The sequence below is a fragment of the Tauraco erythrolophus genome, chromosome 11 (assembly GCF_009769465.1).
Source record: "Tauraco erythrolophus isolate bTauEry1 chromosome 11, bTauEry1.pri, whole genome shotgun sequence".
Classification (NCBI taxonomy): Eukaryota; Metazoa; Chordata; class Aves; order Musophagiformes; family Musophagidae; genus Tauraco; species Tauraco erythrolophus.
Genome location: NC_141475.1, coordinates 28,473,600 through 28,486,701, shown reverse-complemented (window position 1 = coordinate 28,486,701; position 13,102 = coordinate 28,473,600).

Here is a 13,102-nt window from a genome sequence, read left to right as displayed (position 1 = left end):
AGCGTACACCCGGGGAAAGGGGACAACGGCTGAACGCGCCACAGGCGCCGCTGACCTCCGACCACGGCGGCGCCGGAGCCCCACACCCGTTCCGGCCCGCCTATCGCAACCGCCCCGGGACCGGGAAACTCCCGCCCCTCGCGTCACTTCTCGGAACGGCTCCGCCCCGCCGCGCCCCGCCAGCCATATCCCTCCGCGGCCGCGCGCCCTGGCCGGGACTAACTTCTCACGGCCCTATGTGCGGGCGAATTGAAAGGCAAGTCCCGCCCCGGCGGACAGCTGCGGAATCTGATTGGCGCGCTCGGATTGAGTGGCACAGCCCCCGCTCGGCCCCCGGCCGCCATGTTGTGTGGAAGGGCTGCGTGCTGTGCCCCACGACCCCCGTGTCCGCCGGTGTCCGCGCCGGGCACCGCGCTTCCCGGCATGGCAGCCTCTGCCCTCAGCCGCGGGTTGGAGCTGGCTGGTATCACCCCGGCGGGCAGGACGGGGCTAGGGGCGGGCGTTGGGGTTAGTCCTGTGGAGATGCGGCGCCGCCGCAGGGCCGCTGTGTGGAGAAGGGGCTGAGGCGGGGCCGGCCGGCGAGGGGTTGGTTTGGAGTAGGGAACAGCATCCCTGAGGGCGCCCTCTGAACTCTCCTCCTCCGCATGGGCACAGTGCGCTGGTTTCTGCTCCTGCTCTGCCAGCCTGGAAGAGCCCAGTGTACATTGGCAACAACGCGTTGTAACCCCTTTAATGAGCTAAAATGCCTGATGGCTGACTGGCCTGATCCAGCAGCAACACACCAGTGACTGCAAAGCAGGAACGGAGACCGTGGCACTGCTGCAGCAGCAGTATCTTAAGGAAAGCCCAGGGTCCGCAGGATCTGGCGGAGGGGATGTGCTCGCTGTTCATTAGCCATGATGATTTCATGCGTGTGCATGGGACGCTTGGCAGTCAGACAGGCCCGTCAGGGCAGCTTTGACCTTGCGGGACAGGCTGACAGCTTGGCAGGGAGGGTAAAGGTTGCTGTGATGCAGAAGGCACAGGAAAAATGTATTTTTCCGTTGGTTGTTGAAGATTAGCAAACCCGATCGGAGCAGAGGGCTCGCAGGACATGAGGTTGCCTAACCCCCAAAGAACAGGGCCAGGTTGCAGTATAATAATTAATTGAGCAGAGGGTCAGAGTGGTTCACTGCTGCCAGGGTGTGTTGTGCTAAGAGAGCCTTAGATAAAAGCGTTTCTAGAGAGATACAAATCCAAGGGTTTTAATCAGGGTCAGGAAAAATCAGTGCAGAAGCCTTGCCTGCCACAGGAAACCACCTTGCTGAAGGCAGCCGCGCTGCACGTGGCCTGATCTGCTCCTCCTCGGAGCAGGCAGCGCACGATGCGGAACAGCTGGGTGCGGCACCTCGTTTTGTGTGACCGTTAACGATTAGTCAAACTTCCCTCATTTTACAAGCAAGATCACCGAGTCCATAGTGCACAACGTTTGCTTTTTACCCTTTCTTTCCGTTTATAGTTTGAGGTTTAAGAGCCAGTCTGTAACTACCACTGAAATAGTGCTTTTTATAGAAATGGAACATTTAATTGGGAGGTGCTGTACTTGCAGGTTCATGACTCTGCAGGGATTGTAGTTAGAAGGGTTGGTGTGCTCCCCCTGTTTTCTTGGTCCTTTCGCAAGCTTCCTCCCTTTAGCCATGTACTGTACGGTCACTGAGGTTTTAAAAACAATTTTACATAGATCACAAAAAGCCCACCACCAACCTGGAACATCACTGGCCTTTTAGAAACCTGCAGCAGTCTTCTGTGTTGAGAAAAGTCCAGTGAAGCCACAACCACTAAGCCTCTCTGCGATGGCAAAAGTAATCTGCAGTCCATTGAACGTACTGAAGATTAAAGAAATAGTAATAAAAAAGGGAGCTGGGAAAAAATTGTCGTGGTTGGCTCGGTTCTCTAACTCTCAAATTATTGGGAAGGTGGAAATACCAGGTTCCTTGGTATTTGCAGAAGGCAAACCGCTCTTTCCATTTTCCTAGCAGTTAGTGATGTGTGCCAAATGGGCTGGAAAGAAGGAAAAACCATAGTCATGCAAGCAGCAGGTGTCACTCATTGCAGTGGAATTTGCCCACTTTTTTTTCTTTCCATGCACACACCCATCGTGTGTTGGTTTTAATTTGCTCTGGTGACACTTTGATGTTTTGGAAACATGGAGAGAGGTGGATTTGCTTTCCTTAGGTGGCTTCAACCTACCCATGCCATTCTCACCAGTGCTTGGTGTTTTTCCTGTATGTATTTTTGAAGTCATGTATTTTTGAGCGACGCGTTGTCCCCTCAGCTGTCACACAGTTGGGAGTTTCAGCTGTGCGGGAAGGTTCTGCTGTAGCATGTTTAAAAATAAAAGAGTGCAAACAGCCTGCTGTAGCCACTGAGCTGGTACTTGATGTCTCCAAACTGGTAAACACGGGGTTACATTAACATTTTGTTTCACAACACAATCCACAGGAGGTGGTGCCCGCAGGAGGGGTCCCTTCGCTGTAGAAGTGTACCCAGATGCCCACAGTTGACAAACCTGTGAACGAAGCAGCAAAATTAAGTTTGTGCTTTGTTGCCAGGACGTGAAACACTGCTAGAAAACAACGGTGATCGACCATTGCTGGTTGAGTCGTGAATGTGAGTGTGTTAATGAGCCTAATTTTCTCGTGCCCTTTGGCCTGGAACCATACAGCCCATAGGAGCTCACTCTTCAAATCAGTTGTGCACAGAGATAGCTGCTGGCATTAAAATGGGCACTAAAACACGTGGGTTTGGTGTCGTGCTCACACGTCAGAGCCTACAATCACCTACAGCATTTGCAACGCTGCGATCCAAGTAGATTTGGCATCAGTGCTGTTTTGCCTCCAGCCTTTTGTAACCATTCTTCCTCTCCTTCTGTAGCACCTGCAGCTGCTCACACCTAGCAGTGCAGGGCTGCCAGGAGGCACCGTCGGAGCACGCGCCTCACTGCTGGCCCTTTGGGAGGGAATGATTTCTCAGCTCCCCCAAGCAGGGGAACGCACTTGGGACTGCGATACAGGCGAGTATCAGCTCTTCCAAATCTGCGGTGCCTGTCCTGCGTCCACATCTTTCCGTGTTTCTGCATCATCTGGCAATGCTCTCTCATTCTTCCAGGCTTCCGATTGCCGTTACGGACTCTGAAGCTGAGCATAAGCTGCCTTGGCAGAGGATGGCTGAGCAGAAAAGTGAGTGAGCCTCGTGGGGAGGGAGTTTTAGGATATCCTGAAAGCTCTCTCCTAGCAGGGAATGAGACCACCTCATGCCTAAAATCCCCTGAGGATTTGACAAGTTTGTCAGCAAATGTTTCACAAAAGACAATACAAGAACAGGTTCTAGGCAAAGAACTGCACATTGCAACGTGCAGTTAACAGAATGGAAAGGACTTGTTTGGAAAAATAATCTGTGATGACAGAAAAATCTAATTTCTTTAAATAATGATAGATGTCAGTCAGCATATAAGAAAACAAAATAATAGAAAATCAGGCAGTAAAATATTTTGGCATGAGTTGATATCTGAAAGTTTCTGCTGTCGTGGTAGACCAGACTAAGAGAACGCAGACTATTGTTAGATCAATGTACTCATTGCATTCAACTTTTTTTTTTCCACTTTGGAAATTTTAGAAACTGGAATTTTATTTTTATCAAGTCATTTAGGAGAAGTGACTTTAATTCACGCTGAATCCGATAACCAAGAATCCAGAATTATCTGCCATCTCAGTGATAAAGATACACATTATCAGCTCTAGTAGGACTTCCGACTGCAAGTACACTTCCAGTGCAGGTTGAATTACTGATATAAATTATCATATTATTATATCATTATATAATTATAGATATAAACGAGTTTGGCTCCAAAAGACTTGGGAGTGAAATTTACTCCAGCTGGAGAAACGGTGTTTTACCCTGCCAAATTATGACTTTAAGAGGAATTAGTTAGGCACTTCTATAAAAGATTTATAGAGACTCCGATTTTGGACTCTCAATTAACAGCTCAGGGAAACAAGGAACATTATTTGAAATCCTTCCCAGAGGGTGTTTTCTTTAAACTCTTACTCACAGGTTGTGAAAGAGAAAAGAGGGATTCAGTAGCGTTAAGTCACATCCTGCAGTTTTTACCATGAGTAAGTTGGTGTGAAACCAGGAGTATAATTATGAATACAGCCTTTTATGTAAGTGTTCCACATTAACTGATTCTTTACCTTCCACTCCCTAAATCTCTCACTCGGTTGGTTTCAGTGGCATTCCTCTGCATTACTAATTTCTTGCTTACTCCAGTGAAGCTACAGCTGGTGACTGGCTTCAAGTCTTTCTCAAGAAAAGATTAAATCATTGTTCCTGTGTGAAAACTAACTTTTTTTTTTTTTTTTCCTTCAAGGATGCTGTCATCTAGAATGTAAAAGCATGCTGCTGAACTGGAATATTGTGTTCTTCAAGCCTGGTACTCAAGATACAGTATTTGTTGCCTTTTCCTTTCTCAGTAAAGCTGCATTTCTGTAAAAGTGTTGGATAGATTTTTCGGAAGACTCCAGTGCAGGCTCTGCAGAGTTTGGATGCTAACTGAAGCCTCTGTGTCTCATTTTTTGAGTGTGTGGTCTCGGAGCTTCAGGTTTCCCATCACAGCACTAACTGCTTAGCTTTCCATCAAAGACGTATAAGGCATTTGGAAAAGAAGTCTAAATAAGGAATGCTCCCTGTGTATTAAAATCACTAAACTTTTGCTACGGGCTGATGTTCACCAGCTCACCTAGTTGCAAACAGCAGTTTGATGCATTTGAAAATTCAATGTCGTGTTTGTAGTCATTTTAGTTTTCCTGTTCTCCAGCATGTTTAGCACTCGAGCCTGGTTTTCTCACTGGGACACGCTGATATTCGAGGAAATGGGGGGGATTTTGATTTATCAGACCTTACCATGGTCAGATAATGATACAGCAGCAGAAGTCACATGCAGATCAGTGAATTTCATCTGCACACAAGTTTTGTACCTTCAGTGAACTGGTTTGAGAAATAGAAAATGATAAATGTGTCCAGCTACGACCGACACGCGAAGTTAATGCACCGGCCGTCGCTGTGCAGTAGGCAGCTTCTGGGCAAGGGCAGGGCAGTCCTTCCTCCTCCGGGGTAAGGTTGCTCTTCCCCTGAGCAGGAGGCAGATGAACCCTAACCTGTGCAGTAGCACCTTGAGGTGGAAAATGCCCATTGGGTCCAACGGCTCCAACTCTGGGTATGCCAAACCCTGTCAGAGGGATGGGGACAGCAGCTGCCTGGAAAGGGCTGCCTTAAACCATGGCGACTTTAAGCCTTGACACATTCCTGTCCATGTCTCTAGACGTCCCAAGGGCCAAAGTATGAAGATAATGACCTTTCAGGCTGGACCCTTGTGCTTCAGCACCTCGTGAGGCTGGATGCAAGAAGCTTGGCAGGCTTAGGTCTTCCATGGGTTGCATTTGTCTATGACCCAGACCTCATGGTCTCAAGCAGCTGGAGTTACATGTGAAATGCAGGCAGGCGGATAACGACTAGTCGCACTAGTGTAGATAATTACCCAAAACGTGCGACAGGGGTAAGATGTCTCTGCTGCCGAGCAGTTCCGAGAAGCAGGTGGTTTCTGCTGCACCTCAGGTTTGACTCAGCACCATTAGGCAGTACCCAAAACCGTGGCGGGGTGTTAGATGAAAAGCCACGCTCTGAGGCGTGCTGCAGCTCCGGCGCAGGAGCGGGCAGCGAGCTCTGCTCTCCCCATCCCGCAGGGCAGCCTGTCCCCAGAGGGTCCGTAACGCTGCTGGCCAGCTTTGGGAATGGGGGAAAACACTGCCAGGCTTGGTGCCATCCCCAGCAGCTGGCTACCACGCGCTCCAGAGAAGAGGTGTGCTCTGCACGCGTGCCCGTACAAACATCTGCCTCAGATCTGTCCTGGGGAAGTTCCCGTGGATCTCACAGGATTCCCATCCGGGGCTAAGAAAACTGGGAAAACAGCAAACAGGAGAGCGTGACACTGAGCACGGGATGGATTCCCCAAACTCACAGCACAGCGAGAAGCTCTTGCACGCTGCGTCGTCGCGACGGTGAGAGATCCGAACTGGGAACGTGCTGGGAGTTTGTCCTTCGCGTGCAGTCCTCCAGTGCCACCTTTCCTTGTGCGCAGGTGTGCTTCTCCCAGACGGATCCCAGCTGAGCAGGCTGCGGTGAGCGAGGGGCGCAGAGTCCAGGCATTGACCTGGAAAAAGCCACAGCAGAGCGGCTCGCACAGAGCTTGAGCAGGAACAGGCGCTGCCGGGACGGAAAAGCACGGGCTGTATCCTGACAGGCGCACAGCAGAGGGACACATTTAGCTCTGCTTCCTGCGGGAGGATGTTTGCCACCACGGGGGGAGGCCTAAATTATTTTTAGGGGTTGCATCATGAGTCTGCAGCTTTAGAGGACAGAAAAAGAAAGATGAGGCTGGCCTGCCCGGTGAGGGCTCGCGGGGTGATGTACGCGCAGCCCTGGGACACTGAGAAGCTGCGTGTTGGCACGTACAAGCCACCGTGTGTTGCCACAAGCACCGCGCTGGTTTTACTGTTGCTAGCTGCCATGCTCGTAGCCTGCAAACCTGCTGCGAGCAGCTGGGACCCATCAAATTGCATTGGCAGCCCTGGTCCAGCCTCAGCAAGATGCTTCGGTCTGGTGGCCACCTTGTTCTGCAGCAGGAGAGGTGACTTTCCCAGCCCGACTGCGGCTTTGCTGTCGTTCCAGCCAGGTTCCCCAGGCACGGTGAGGCTGTGGAGCACGTTTGCGAGCCCCAGAGACGCTCCATGCAACAGCAGTGAGCGTGCCGAGGCCACAGGACCACATCCTGCTGCGGGGACGGGGCTGGGGGGTGGCCATCCCCCCAGACCTTATCTGATCGACTGCAGGAGCAGCTGCAGAGTCTAGAATAAACACCAAGCTGCAATCAGCCAGCAGTTCCACCAGGTGTTTCCACTACAGTCAGAGATGCAGGCAATACAGAAACGCTTCATCCCATGTAAATATCAAACAACTCTTGCACTGCTTCACCCACTGGTGTATTTGTATTCACCAGCTGAGGATCAGCACTAAATGAGTCTAAGGCAGGTTAGAGACAGTGCTGGGTGCACGCAGGAGTTCCCAGAAAGGGCTCTTGGCTCTGCAAAACTTCTCCGAAAGGGGTGTGAGGGTTATGTGAAGGGCTGCCCACCCTTCTCCTCTTCTGCAGCTGCTTTTTTCCTAGCAAGAACTCCAGCTGCTCCGTTAGCCTGCAGAGGAGCCCTTTTGGTATGCAATATACAAATCTGCTTTTAATATTGAGCAAATTGTTAGTATTGCTGGTGTCCAAATATTAAAATAGTGGTTGGTGAACAGAGGAGGGCATGGAGCAGAGAGGCAGCAGTGCTGGGGTGAGTTAAACGTGCCAGCTGGACAGCTGTGCACTGCAGAAATTTCTGTAATGGCCTGTGAGCTGTTCAAGCATTTCTTCATGGTTTTGCAAGCTTTTTCTGCCTTTAGAGCATTTTCAAGCATCTATTAGCCTCAAGAGGTCTTTTATTCTATTTTTCCCCCCCCTCCTCAGAGAATGACTCAAAGCAGAAAGGTCAGGTCCATCAGGTCCTTACCTCTCACCTCTGCTCCTCTGTCAGGGACATTGTTTCTCCTACAGCATCTCAGTGAAATCTCTACTGAGCTCCAAGTCAGCGGCAGATTTCCCACCAATTGCAGTAAAGCACAAAATTCTGTCCTTACGGGCAGAGCAGGGCAGCTTACACCGAAGAACAGCACAGCCTCTTAGAGTTTATGCATCACACTGCCAAAAGGAACTCAGTGGATAAAGTGCAGACTTATTAGAAAGACACCTTTAGCACTCCTGACAGAGGAGAGGGTGTTAAATACACCACTGTTCACAGGAGCTCCCATCTGAGCTGTGGGAAACCGCATGCTGGAGCTCATGATCCAAGTATGTGAAAGAGGTATCAGTAATATACCACACTCGTGGTTATTGGACAAGCTTCACTATACTCTGTGTAGTTAACTGTAAGCAGAAATTTAATTCCTTAAGCTATTTAGCAGCGGTGAATTTGATGTGGCTGTGTTTATACAAGACGACTACGTTTGTGGGCTTTTCTGAGTGGTTGTTTGCCATCTAGTGGGTCGATGCGATTTTGCAGAAAAGCATGAGGATGGTTATTTTTTCGTCCTCCCCGATCACACGCAGCAGGTCGGGCAGAGGAGGGATGCTGAGATACCAAGAGCCTCACTAGCAAAGGGAGAGGAAATTAAACTGCTAATATATGGGCAAGATTTTGCCTACTGATAGAACCAACAGCAATATTAAATGCACACAGATATTGCCACCAATAGATCATGAGTCATTTGCAAATAAAAGAAACTGGTAGTTTGAAATAATTAATTATAGCTGTCGTCAATGAGCTCTCTGTCCATGCAGTGCCAAGAGAAAACTGACATAAATGTAGACAGAATATATATTTAGGGTACCAGTATCCCAAAATATTTTTAGTACCAGTTAATTAGAAACAAGGCAAGACTTGAAAATTCACATTAGCAGGTTATTTACAAGTGTAGGTGGACATGTCTTGTTCAATGATTGACGTAAATAGGGATTGCTGTTGTTACAGTCAAAGTTCCCTCCTACAGTACAGCACCATAAATTAGAGTCAGATTTATGTTTAATATAATTCTCCTTCTAGTCAACATAAATCAATAATTTTGTTACTTATTTTTGCAACAGATCACAGTCTGAACTAGGAGATTGAGTAAAATGCTCTAAACTTTATATAGGTTCTCTGAAGACCCGTGTCTACATGTAGCCCATGTCCAGGGCTAAGCACTAGCGAGCTGTTCCATTACCCAATGACCCCACCTCACTTGAGGAGGGGAACTGGGAGAAGGAAGGAAGACCTGTGGGTGGAGATAAGAACTATTCAATAACTGAAATAAAATAAAAATTAAAAAATGATTATAACAGTATATACAGACAAGTGGCATATGGTATAATCGCTCACCACCCTTTGACCAATGTCCAGTCCATTTCCAGCCAGCAATCTCAGAGAAGAAAACCCCAAAACTGCAATCTCAGAAGAGAGAGAGAGTTGGCCTCGGGAGCAGAACGACAGAGGAGACCCTCCAGAGACGGCGACCGTTAAGAGAGTGCCTGTCCCCAACAAACTTTCCAACTTATAGTGACCATGATGTTCCATGGTATAGAAGACCCATTTGACAATGTAGATATCCATCACCCCAGCCACACTCCCGCCAGGTTCCTTGGACATCTGGGTCGTTAGCAAAACCAAGTTGGAAGGTCCTTAATCACTTTGGATACCTGCACACCACAGCTGGCCGCAAACTGAACCAGTGTCTTATCACTTTTGTTCTCCCAGAGTTGGGTGCTGCAGGCTTCTTAAAAATGCAGCTTTAGGAATGGAGCTTTTCTGAACAGAAAACTGGTTCTAGGATTCTATCCCAGCCAAAGCAGGACAACCCACAATGTCATTTGCTAGTGTTTCCCTAAATTAATGAAAAAAGAGTTTCAGCAAGTGTAAGTTTTTTGATAGTTGGGTATCAAATACAAGCAAGTAAACCCCTTCAGCCCTCCCTCCTTTTCAAGTTTTTTTTTTTAAAAAAAACAGGCACATTTTGTTGCAGCAGCAAGAATTCTGCATGGGTTGCAAGGATTGCTGTGCAAGAGTCCCAGGCCCCCTTCCTCTCCGCAGCCCTCAGCACCCACTCCCCATTGCCATCACAGACATGGGCAGAGATACCTGGCATCACCAGGTCAGAGAAGGGTGGGGGGAGCAGAGGGAACCCTGTTCCTGCTCCTCAGCACGTCTTGTACGTTCTCCAGTGACCACCTCAGAAGCAGCTGGCCATGGAGAGCTCCAGAAGGAGAAGTGAGTGCTCCTTGTTCCTTCCCTAAGGAATTCATCTTTCCACATGCACCAAACTGGACACAGCAGAAGGGTTTGGCTGGAGCTGTGCCTGTTTTAACAAGGGTTAAAACCTCTCTGCCCCCACATCAGTGGCCCACCAACAGCATCCCACTGTGTCCGGAGGGATAAACACACCACCTTGAAGCACCAGGCTGTTTTCTTGTGCAACCTTTGTGTCTGCAGGCAGTTTAGATCCTTCTGTGCCAGATATTTTGCAAAACGGAGATCCTATCCCATTGCTAACGGTCTCTTTTCTCTCATTTGTAGTCTCTGCAAAGCCCTTTCCTAGACTCCAGATGAAACACTTTACAGTGACTGAAGAAAGACTTTATTGTAGGGTCTTCTACCCAGCAGGAGGCACCACTTTACTACAAAACCAACCAAAACTTCAGAACGTTTGTGTTTGACCTTGGGTAAAACTAGATTTTTGAAAGGAATTGAACTGAAAAATCAAAATAACACTCATCACCTTATGCCTATCTCCAGTAGCTTTGATAGAGGTTTGTCCACAGTTACAGGTGAATCCTGCAGCACTAATCCTCCACCTAAGCAGGGGAGGGTGAAAAAAGGTGCTGAGATGGCTACAGGGAGAGGGCAGGAAGCTCAGAGATCTTTAGAAGGGAAATTCCACATTTATGCTGCATTAACTATATATAGGACTGTATTAATAATGGATTATGCCAGATTCAAAGTTTGTTAATTTTTATTTCATGGCCCTTTTGTCCCTGAGGTTACACCACAGGGAGAGGGGGCTTGGTCACCCATGGAGAAACACTGTTCTGGGGAGACATCTCAGACAGAGCAAGGGCTTTGCAATGCAAACACACTTCAGGACAACATTATGCTGCAAGAATCACGACAAAACATCACTGTTTCACACATTGCACAGCCTGTCTCAGAAACTGCAGAAAGCCTGTGTGCTTTTAGGTTCAAATATACAAGTGCTACCAGCAGGGTTGGAAGAAAGACCTTGTGACTTGATTTTGCATCAGAACAAGGCTTATGCTGATTGGGCACTCCCTTGAAAAACACCAGGTGTCTGCTTTGGTGTTCCAGCATAACCCGTAGAAGTGACCAGCATAACTCAATTGTTCCCTTTTAAGCCTATTTGCATATATTATTAGAATTATAGAATGGTTAGGGTTGGAAGGGACCTCAAAGATCATCTAGTTGCAACACCCCTGCCATGGGCAGGGACACCCTCCACTACACCAGGTTGCCCAAAGCCTCATCCAACCTGGCTGGCCTATCAAAAGAAAATAAAATTATCAAAAGAAAATCCACAGTTTGCTATAATTATAGTTTTTACTACACTGGAGCTTACTAGAAGACCTAAACAATTCAATTAGCTGAAAGCATCAGAATCTCAACCACTTACCTGGACAGTTCTGATTGTCTCATGTCCACACCACATCAAGATAACCAATACATGATTCCAGATGAGATGTACTTCACAGGTGGTGCTCCCCCAAATACTTGCTCCTTCCCTCTAGTGACTCTGGAGCAGAACAAGGCCTCCTCTAAAGGTCTTTGCTCCTTTGAAATAACCCACCACGCAATCACATTTCACCACCCAGCACACCATGGGACAAGGAAGCCCAGAGCCATCACCTCATGCCTGCACCAGCAACCACAGACCATACCCCCACTCTCCATACCCTCAGCTGCCACGGCCCCTGCTTTATAGCTCTCTGCAACCTGCATCTTATTACCTAAACCCCTGCAGCTGATTCTCTATCAGCTCTGTCAACTGAGATGGATGTACGTGGTGAACTCTTCAGGAGCTGTGAAAGTTCAGGAGGCTCGTTACCTGCTTGAGAGGGGAAAAACCCTATTTTTCCCATATTTCAATGAAGTTGTGGTGTAGTTTGCTATTACACTGGATGGTGTGAGACTCTGTGCTGCTCCTTCTGACCAAAAATGTCAGAAGAAATAAACAATAGAAATGTCCTGAGGATCAGATGAGGCTTTGGGCAACCTGGTGTAATGGAGGGTGTCCCTGCCCATGGCAGGGGGGTTGGAACTGGATGGTCTTTGAGGTCCCTTCCAACCCAAACTGGTCTGTGATTCTCTGATTCTATGATCCTGCTGTGTTTACGTGCTTAGCTACAACTTCAGATAAGCCTAATGATCTTGAGTCTTCTTCCCTTTGGTTCTTCTGCGGTGAGGCAAAGAGCTTGCATGCCTCAGAAAGCCTTGGTAGTGCCTGCTGGGCTGGGGCGTAAGGAAACGGAGGCAGGAAGCCTCAGCTCTGGGCAGTGAATTACCGAGGTGCTTTGCAGGGCCTTCGTGCTGCCCTTAGAAGGTTTGCAGATGAGGACATTGAAACGATCAGGCAACACATCATTAAACGGTGGAACTGGGAGCCACAGGATGTTGTGGAGGCCAAGAGCGTGGATGGCTTTAAAAAGGATGGGGCAAACCCCCGTTGTTAAACACAACGATCGGGAAGGGGCGTCTGGCGTTAGAGGTCCTCGAGGCAGGAGAGCAAAGAGGATGGTGCAGAGAGGGGGTCACTCAGTATTTGTGTTCTCCTACATTCTCCTTAAGCATCTGCTACTGGTTGCTGTCAGAGGCAGGATGCCGGGCAGCTGGCTTTCATCTGAGACCATCGATCCACCCCATCACAGCCTTCCCGACAGTTAACAGGCTTATGGGCTTTATAGTTTAGTACCAATCCTGGTATTTTACACATGGGTTTCATTTCTCCTTTCATAATAGTATGTACAACAGGCTGCTGATAAAATCGTAATGTTTTCCATCGTCCTTCCCCACCCCCATTGCGTTGCCCTTGTCAAAGACAATCAGAGCAGCAGGAGGTGTGGGTGGGAAAGTGAGCTGCTGCGAATACGGAGAGCTAATAGAGAGCAGAAAGGGAAGCCCAAAAGCAGAAAGAAGCTTTTTGAAGAGGGCGACTGCTTTTCACATGCGTTCCACTTAGTGATTAAATGGACCAGGATGCAGCCAGATGTGAGGCACTCGACAGAGCTGAAACACTTTGCAAAAACTAGTGTTGAATATTCACCTTCTATTCAATTTGCTGCTTTTTGTTTATCCACAAAAGTATCTGGTGGGCACCAAGCTATTGATGAATTCTGGCTGGAATAACGTTGCACAAGACACATGTTTCT